Here is a 10,290-nt window from a genome sequence, read left to right as displayed (position 1 = left end):
AAAAATCAAAGTGTTGAAAGTAACTCAATTCATGATATCAATTTCATTCCATTCTTAAAAACAACCATGTAAAATAATACTCCCTGTTTGTGTCAGATACTCATGAAATGTACTTCGCGAAAAGATGGCCATTTGAATTATCTGTTGTGTCCTGCATATTAGTGCATCGTAAAGCATACAACAGAATGTGATGCCAACTTAAAGTTATCGTCGTAAAAATCCTCCAATCGATTTTCGAAATGTGTTTCCAAGTATCTTTTTTATTTTCAAATTTTTGTGAATTTTGTGAATTTTTGTTTTTTTTTTTTGTTAATTATTTTTTAATTTTTAATTTTTTTGTTTTTATAATTTTTTTATTATTTTTGTTAAGCAACAATTTAAAAAAATATATATATATATTCTGAAAACCTATTTTTATTTTTTATTTTTTTTTAAATAACAAATTAAAAAACATAAATTTTTTAATTCATTATTTAAGTTGAAATGTTTTTTTTTTTTTCAACAAAATTTTATTTACTAAAGTGAAGTTAGTTGTTTTTTTTTTTTTTTTTTTTTTTAAATAAAAAATAAAAAAAATAAAAATAAGGAAAATTTTTTATTTTAAATAAAAACAAAATTTATTTTGTGTGGTTTTGATTTTTTTTATTTTCCAAAATATTACACAAAATATTTTTTATTTTAATTTTAATAAAAAAAACAACACTACAAAATAATTTTTTTATTTTTATTCAAATAACAAATTAAAAACAACACACAAATTATTTATTTATTTATTTATTTTTTTAGATAACAAATTAAAAACATTGTTTTTAATTTATTATTTATGTGGATTTTTTAGAAATTTTTTTAGTTGTAAATAATAAATAAAAAACTAAAAAACATCAACCCGTAAGCTCATAACCACCAGCGATAATGATGGAAGCTCACAAGCGCCAGCAATAACCATAGGATGGCCGAATCTTTGGAGGGTTTCTGATGCATCGTGCTTTTGAGTTGGAATTTTCTACATGCGCCAAAATGTTGGGCACACTCCTTGCTTTTTGGAGGCTGATCATGTTGATTTTCTGAGATATGCTCCAGATATTTTTACAAATCCATGACCACATTATTCCTTGGCAATTACAATTTTTTTCACTCTGTTTTATCTCCAGGGCCTATCGATATTTTCAAGGACGTTAACGGTGGCAATTGGTCGGGTTAAATGATGGCACACTCGGGCTCACTGGTGGCAAAGACCTGATGACACTTATCAAAACTATCCCGAGATTTACTAACCATAAAATCCGCTCAACACTAATAAAAATATGCAATCTTACCTGCCTCTTTTGCGCAATTTTTGGAGTTGGTTGGAGTATTCACAAGCTATCACGAGTTTGCTGGCAAGTATGCGACCATATGAGGGTAAGGAGTTAATGACTGGCCAATCAGGTTCAAATCTCCACCTTTTTGCATTTGTTCCAGAAAAGCTGATGTTCTAGATTTGGCACCCGAAACGTCGAGAGCGTTGTTGATTCATCTTTGCTTTTGGTGCAACACCATCAATTGCCATATACAAAAGCTTCCTGGGGTGCACTATTGCAAATAGACGATCTATATAATCAAACATGCATTGAAAGACCTCATCATAAGTTGAGGGCGAAGGCCGATCTCCCGGATGAAAACAAGGATGAATAATTCCATTCATATCGAGATATAAATTATCAAACTTCGTGTTATTGAGATTGGGCTTGGTGGTGTCAATGGGTATAGTGACGTCATCAATCTGTACTGATCATTACCATTACACTAAACTAAAAATTTGTTTAGTACTCCTCAGTCCTAGCATTAGGTCAGAGTATAGGTTTTCAAATGGAAAAAAAAAAATGAATTCCAAAATACCCAGCTCTGATTGGCGACTTCTCATTTGTAGAAAAATTTCCATATCTCTCTAATGTTTGAACTATCTGCAACTTCAACCACCAAATGGGCTCCCAGTATGCCATCCTCTTCTACTATAGATCTGAATTGTCGAGTTCCTCCTCCTCCTCCACAAAAAGAATGTTTTTTAGCAGCCAAGTAAACAACTTCATAAGGAGGTCGAAGACACTTTTTTATAAGACCATACAGTTTCTGCATCAACACCAAAGAATAAACAGTTTCTGCCATTAATATAATATCATATCCACCTTCTGATGGATCCATATCACTGGCTCGTTCACAAGCACGGCTTCCAGAAAGCTTTCTAGTACGTATTATTTGCTGACCATGGCTGGAATCAACCTGGGTTTCCTGATTAGCACCACTGCTATTGTGGCTAAGAGAGCGGTCTAGAAACAAATCATCTTCCGAAAAATTTAAATTGATATCACTTGCACCAATCTGATCCTCCCCAACAACAGACAGTAAAGTATGCAGATCTCCCCAGTCACCAGCGTAGAAGTGAACATCAGGTGATAAACTAGTAGTCCGCGTAGGAGTTACAGGACCATCACAATGACGACCCAGTCGCTCACGAGCATTTTGAAGGTTCACATATACATTTGGTATAGTGAGAACGTAAAACTTCAGCATTGAAATCTTGAAAATGTACAGTTGAAGCACCCTTCAGACATGCAAAAATCCCAGAAAGACCATTCCCACATCCAAGCTCCAGAACTCGCTTTCCCCTAAATGACAATTGACCATCTGGAATTTCCCTTTTAAGTGTGTTCACTAGATCAAGAGAACTCTCCCAGAGTTTGAGGCCCCCTTCATACTTTCCAGGAACCAGATCCAAATAAGGCACTCCAAAGAAATCCATAGTGTTCACTCGACTCTGGAGTAAGGTCAGGCCTCCTTGCAAATTGACAGGCTCAGCAACATACTTATCAGATTGAGCATCTGTAGAAGGAAGGACTTCCACAGACGGCGGAGGAGGCGGCAAGGGTTTCTCAGGAAACCCCCAGAGAGAATGAGGCTTGTCCGTCGACTGAAACAACGACTGGGGCGACAACCCTGGTTGAAGAACACTAACAGGATCAGTGTTATACCTTTCTGCCCTTCTAATAAATACAGACCCCTCCCACCTCCGAACAAAATCTCCCTCCCTGAGCGCCGGTAGATAAATCGATCCATGTCCATGTCAACTGAAAATGGATAGATGATGATGAAACGCAGCTGGCGTGGCCGTTGAGCTCAGGAGGTGGCGAAGAAGTGGTGGGATGGATCTGATATCTCTGCATAAACATAGTGAACTGCATGATTTTTGGGCAAATTTGTTAAATAAAAATGAAACCATGAAGTTGTTTGTTTCAATTTAGATCATTATGCCTAAAAAAATGGATCTCTAACAAATTCGACTACCGACTCAGTTATTCTGTATATCTGAAACCATTCTTTAAAGGCTCAACTGGTCAGCGATAATAACATTTTTGTTTGCAGGTTGAGGCAGATTCAAGGATGGAGCCGGAGCAGGAAGAAACATTTTTACTCAGATTGCACTGGTTGCTGTCGATACCATCATCTCGCCATTTGGAGAAAGCACACAGAGAATCTAAGCCTGGTGGGCCACTTAAACACTCTATTAGCTTCACCAGCAGATGAATGCCTGGTTCGCATTGCCCACATATTTTTTGAAAACCCACCTCGGCAATTTGGTGAATTTTGTAAATTTTTGAATCTTCTCTAATAATGCTTTATTGGCAAACAGTTGAGAATTATCGTTGAAGAAATATGACACTCCCTTACTCTGTTTTCACATTACACTGTTTAACAACCTGGTGGAAGGCTTAACACTGAGTTGACCTTACCACTAAACCAATACATTTCCGATTTGATTTATTCTGCGTTCTTTTGACCATTTCTAAGCTTGATCAGCAAACATTTGAGAATGGAGTTTGAAGGAATCAGACCCTCGCCTTTTTCATTGTCATTTCGCCTCGCTTATAGGGTGGAATCTTCTATATTTTCCAGCTCCTTTTCTTGAGAAATCCACAGAATTGGCAGGCACTTGTGGCTTCAAGGTTTTCATTGATTAGCAGAGGCAGAAGAAAAGCACCCGATTTTAGTCTAGAAAAATGAAATAATTAGTTCAGTATGTTTGACCAATAAATTCATTTTCTCCAGGGTCAACTGGTACTTAACAGCTACTCGAGGTTGCTTTCTTTTCCTGAACTGGATCCCTCATGTGTATCATTATCATTAATAAAATTAACCGCCTCCATGAACAAAACCCTGGGTCTGTCGCAGCGATTTTTGGGGACAGGCCGAGTATTGAACATGAAGGGGTATTTTCCATACATCCAGGGCCAGAATGTCAGCATGGGGTATTCCAGTATGCGAGGAGTCTCGATTCTGTTATAAATCTGGATAGCATACCCCCAAGAAACAGAACGAGCTGCAAATGGTTTTTTTTTTATTTGTGTTTTTTTTTTTATTTTTTTTTTTAAATATCTAAAACAAAAAACGAAAATGGTTAAAAAAATTTCGATTTTTTTTAAAATATCTCAAAAAAAAAAAAAAAGGGTTAAGTTTTTTTATTTTTTTTATTAATGTTTTTTTTTTTTTTTTTTAAATATCTAAAAAAACAAAAAATTATTAGTGGTGTTTTTGACAAAAAAAAAAAAAAAAAACAGAAGAAAATGGTTAAATTTTTTAATATCAGAAAAACAAAATGGTTAGTTTTTTTTTTTTTTTTTTTTAACAATAATAATATATGTTATGATACATATAGTATTATTATTTTATGGGATTTTTTTTTTTAATCTAAAATTAAAAACTAAATTTTTATTTTTTAAAATCTAAAACTAAAAAAACTAATTTTTTTATTTTTATTTTTTAAATCTAAAATTAAAAAAACTAAATTTCATCTAAAAAAATTAAAGATGTTTTTTTTTCATTCACAAAATTCTTTATTGTTTTTTTTTTTTTTGCAAATTAGCTCTCCAGCAAGAGTATGTTTATTTGAACAAAATCAATAGACTTTCTGATCTTCCTGGTCGCACGAAGCACAGGAAGAGAGCATACTAATCACTTGATTTGTTTTTTATTCATACAGGGGGGTTTCTTTGAAAAGATGAAATTTAAAACTAGCTCAACACTAAAACATCTGAAAACTCAAACTTAAATTTCCTTATGAAGATCCTGCTGTCACCAGGTTTCTCAAATTATTTTGTCTAAAGAAAAATAAATACTGAATTAAATTCTAATGCCTAATCCCTTAGCACCATCCCCGACAACGGCGCCAAAATGTTGGGCAATTTATTGGGCTTAAATTGCTGCATTAAATTATCAACCAGGGAAACTCGTGAGCTTGTGATGATGCCAGCAAAATATATGGAGGAGTAGGCAACTAACTCTATGTCTAGCTAAATTATTTAAGATTCAATACAATATGCAAGGGAAGAGGCTCCTAACTAAGGAGGTCCTGGTTGTCCTTCCCTACAATATCATTGAGAAATCATTAATTACATGAAACTAAAAAAACTTGAAATGAAGACAAGAGAATGAACTTTAATTGTTGTTCAGATTCAAAGAGAGAGAAAGACTAACTTAGTCTCTTGATTGTCCTCTCATGTACTAATCCAAACTAAACTAAGATTCATTCATAAGCATAAGAAATGAAATGACTTGAAACATAAAAGCACAAAAGAATGAATTTCAATTACCATATAAATCAATGGAGAGAGAGCCTAACTTAGACTCTTGGTATCTCCTCATATGATACTTGAAACATAAAAGCAAAAGAATGAATTTTAATTATCATGCAAATCAAATGGAGAGAGAGCCTAACTTAGACCCTTAGTTGTTCTCTCATATGCTGATAAGATTCTAATTTAAAACTCATTCATAAATCTCAAACATCAAACATCTAAGCAATTAAATGAAATAAGATCTAATATGAAATAACATGTTTCTCTCATCCTTTTAGAGTGAGCTCAATTCTCTTAAGAACAAGACAAATTATTCCATATACTACATTAAGGAAAATTAGATCTAAAACTACATAATGGAAATAAATGTACAACTTATATCTAAAACTACATAATGAAAATACATGTAAAATGAAGCTTTATTCTATTCCATCATCAGTTGGATACAATGCTCTAAGAGTCCCCCCCTTGGAATGGAGGAGGTACTCCTATTTATACAATAGGATGAGATAACAAACTCATAATGATGATCCGCTAATCTCTCCTTTAGTTCCATACATTTCTCAACCATCTAGACACATAACCCTATCCTCCATGATTTCCTCCATGAGGTCCATGATTTTCTCCATGATCTTTTCCATGAGGCTTATCTTATCAAATTCGAATTTGATCATTCAAGGCCACATAAAGATGCCCTGGAAGCTTCCTTTGTACCTACACATGTCAACAAACTCATTCTAATTGTTAGGTATAAGTATAAGCATTTTATTTTCTAAAGTTTAGCCATAAATTCACTTAAAATTGTTAAGAATTAATAAACTTTGGAAAAGCATAGTTATAACCCAATAATGGGGTAAATGGAATGATGTGGAGGCGGAATGGAGGTGACATGAAGGTAAGATGTGAAGATATTGGTGAATAATGGAGTGAAAATAGGGACCATTTTGAGGCCCAACACAAGCTACTCATCTAGAAGCTAGAGGAAATAATGGAAATCCAGAAGTTGGGGGACCATCCCAACCCACTGTAAGCAAGAGCAAGGAGAAAAGAAAGAAGAAGTGGAAAGCAAGGAAGGCTAACACTACACAGAAAGGCAAACCTTCATGCACTCACTGTAAAAAGGAGGGGCATGATGATGAGCACTGTTGGATTCTGCATCTAGAGCTGAGGCCTAAGAAGTCCGAGGGAAAGAAGAAGAAGAATGCTGCAGCTATTAAGAAAGATTTGGGGTCAGACTCGGGAGATGAAACAATCATTGCAGCCACAGGTATAAAAGGTAAGAATTCTAAAGCATCTACTGGTAATTCTGCTCAATCTGTTATTGATGAAGAACATGAAAGAAAAGGCATGAGCTTTTCCATATTCGAGTTGTTTCCAAAAATCAAAAGATTGATACTTTGTTTGATAGTGGCTCACAAGTAAATCTAATTTCTGAAGCAATGGTAAAGAAATTGGGATTAACAACTACACCTCATAGGAAACCATACCCATTAGGATGGTTGAATGATAAAGCATAACTACAAGTGACTAGACAGTGTAAACTCAAGTTTTCTTTTGGGTCAACATTTATAGATGAGGTTGAGTTAGATGTATTTCCTCTCGATATATGTGGAATTGTTTTAGGAAGTCCCTACTTGTATGATAGAAATGTTATTTTCTATAGAGCTGAGAACAAGTATCTACTTGTTAAAGAGGGAATCGAATACTTTCTAAGAGCTCATAAGCTCAAGAATAATTATACTCTCATAAACTCAGGACAGATGAAAAGAATGATAAATTCATGCATATCTACTTGTTAAAGAGGGAATCGAATACTTTCTAAGAGCTCATAAGCTCAAGAATAATTATACTCTCATAAACTCAGGACAGATGAAAAGAATGATAAATTCATGCAAATAGTTATTACTAATGGTTGTAGAGGAAAGGAAAACTGATAAAACCAATGTATTTGAGGGCTGTAATTCTGATCAGCAAGCTGATATAAAAAAGATTGTTTCCGAGTATGATGTCTTGTTTCAATAACCTCAAGGTCTGCGACCCAAAAAGGGAATGGTACAAGATATTATTTTGTAGCAAGATGTTCCTTTGCCTAACATTGGGATGTACATGTTATCTGCTTTAAAGAATGTTGAAATCAAGAGGCAGGTGCAGGAGTTGCTCGAGAAAGGATTCATCAGGCCTAGCACATTACCATGTGGGTCACCAATCATTTTGGTGAGAAAGGAAGATGGCTCGTGGAGAATGTGCATTGATGATCGAGAACTGAATCAGATAAAAATAAAAAATCGTTATCCCCTTCCTTGCATAGATGATCTTTTAGATCAATTGAAGGAAGTTGTTTATTTCACCAAGCTGGATTTGCACAGTGGATACCATTAGGTCAGAGTTGCAGAGCAAGATGCATGGAAGACTGCTTTCAAAACAAAGTAGGGATTGTATGAATGGCTGGTTATGCCTTTTGTCTTGACCAATGCCCCTGCTACTTTCATGAGATTAATGAATGATGCACTCAGACCTTTTCTTGATGATTTTGTTATTGTGTATCTGGATGACAATTTGATTTTTAGTAAAACGTGGGAAGAACATTTAAAGCATGTTAAGCAGACATTAGATGTTTTGAAAGGATAAAACATTTATGTTAAACTCTCCAAATGTGAATTTGGAAAAACCTCTCTAAATTATTTGGGTCATATAGTATGGGGAGGTGAATTGAAAATAGATCCCTCTAAATTGGCAGTCATCATAAACTAGCCTAAACCTAAGTCTGCTACAGAAGTGAGAAGCTTCTTAGGAGTAGCACAGTATTGGAGGAAGTTCATTTCAAATTTTTCCTCAATTGCAGCTCCCTTACATGCTTTGACAGGATTGAACAAGGTGTTTCAATGGGGAGGTAAACAACAGAAAACCTTCGACACCTTGAAAGAAAAAATTAGTACAGCACCTATACTAGCACTACCAGATCTGCAAAGACCATTTGAGATCCAAACTGATGCCAGCGACTATGCCATGGGAGTAGTGTTGACACAACAAGGTAAACCCATATGTTATCAATCTAAGACTTTTAATCCTGCAGTAGTTAACTATCCTACATATGATAAGGAATTGTATGCACTAGTTGAGAGTGTGAAAAAGTGGAAACGTTACGTAATGGGCAAAGAAACAATAATACATACTCATCATCAGCCACTTCAATACCTACACTCCCAATCTAAATTGTAGCAATCGAGACATTATAGATGGATGGGTTTTCTACAACAGTTTCATTTGGTCATCAGATATAAAAAGGGCATACATAACGAGGTTGCAGACATGTTATCTAGACCCATTATAAATGCATCTACCATACTTAAGCATAATTTTGTGCTGCATGAAAGCTACATAGAACAATATGCTTAGGACATGGACTTTAAAGATGTATATGCAACTTTGAGTCAAGGCAAAAGAGTAGAAGAATTGGACTATCATGTGAAAGACTGACTCTTATATCATTGTGGGAAACTCTGCATTCCACAAACTGAGAGAGCAAAGATAATTAAGGAAGCACACACTTCTCTGATATCAGGTCACTTTGGAGTAAGTAAAACAATTGCACAGCTGCAAAGGTTCTGCTATTGGCCAAGAATGAGTGAGACGGTTTCTAGATATGTAAAGGGGTGTGCTATGTGTGCTAAAATCAAGCCCAGCAACAGAAAACTAGGCTTATACACTCCCTTACCACTTCCTTCTCACCCTTGGGAAAGCATTTCCATGGATTTTGTTGGAAGACTGCCTAAATCTAGGAAAGGTCATGATTATCTGTATGTTATTGTGGATAGGTTCAGAAAAATGTGTATTTTGATACCCTGTAGTAAACAGATTACAACTAAACAAACTGCAAAATTATTCTTTGAACATGTATGGGTTCATTTTGGTTTACCAACTTCTATTATATCTGGTCGAGACATCCGATTTGCGAGAAAGTTTTGGTCCAGTCTGTGGGAACTAATGGACACCAAATTAAAGAAAAGCACAACTTTTCATCCACAAATAGATGGCTAGACAGAAGTAGTTGACAGGACAGTGATCCAATTACTTAGAGGATATTGCTTTAGGATGAGCACTTGTGCTATGTGCAGCATGCTTACAATAGAGCCAAACACTCTTCTACACGGAGATATCCCTTTGGGACCTGTTTTTGTTTCATACCAAGGTCTCTTTTGGATTTTGTCTTTGGTAAAGATACCATGGTTGATGGACACAGTGATGTGGACAAGGAAACTAGGTTCATTGAATAGATCCAGGAGATCCACCAGGTAGTGTAGGAATAGCTGGAAAAGGGCCAGGCAAAGTACAAGGCTAGGCATGATAAGCGTCGGATGGAGTATAGTTTTCAAGTTGGAGACCAAGTCTGGCTGTATATTAGCAAGGACAGGATGCAAGGTGAAGGTAAAAGCTAAAACCTATCAGGTATGGACCCTTCAAGATACTTGAGAGGATTGGTGAAAATGCTTTTCGCCTTGATATACCAACTTACATGCACATCTACTCAGTCGTGAATGCAGATTGCTTGAGGTTGTTTGAACCTTCAATGATTGACGACCCTGAAGAGCATAGTCAATTACCTTTTGTTGATGACCTGCTACTTGAATATCTTAATGAGTTACAGGAAGACACAGTGCTAGATAGGAAGGTAAGGACGACG

At 35.4% G+C, this 10,290-nt stretch overlaps 1 pseudogene; it reads right to left on the bottom strand.

The window, feature by feature from the left end:
* Positions 1 to 1,824: 1,824 nt before the first annotated feature.
* Positions 1,825 to 3,100, bottom strand: LOC149210340 (uncharacterized; annotated as a pseudogene).
* Positions 3,101 to 10,290: the final 7,190 nt, after the last annotated feature.

The sequence above is a fragment of the Pinus tabuliformis genome, chromosome 1_2 (genome assembly GCF_031772625.1).
Source record: "Pinus tabuliformis cultivar Carrire ecotype Pingquan chromosome 1_2, CPIR1, whole genome shotgun sequence".
Lineage (NCBI taxonomy): Eukaryota > Viridiplantae > Streptophyta > Pinopsida > Pinales > Pinaceae > Pinus > Pinus tabuliformis.
This window is presented reverse-complemented; position numbering and strand designations above follow the sequence as displayed.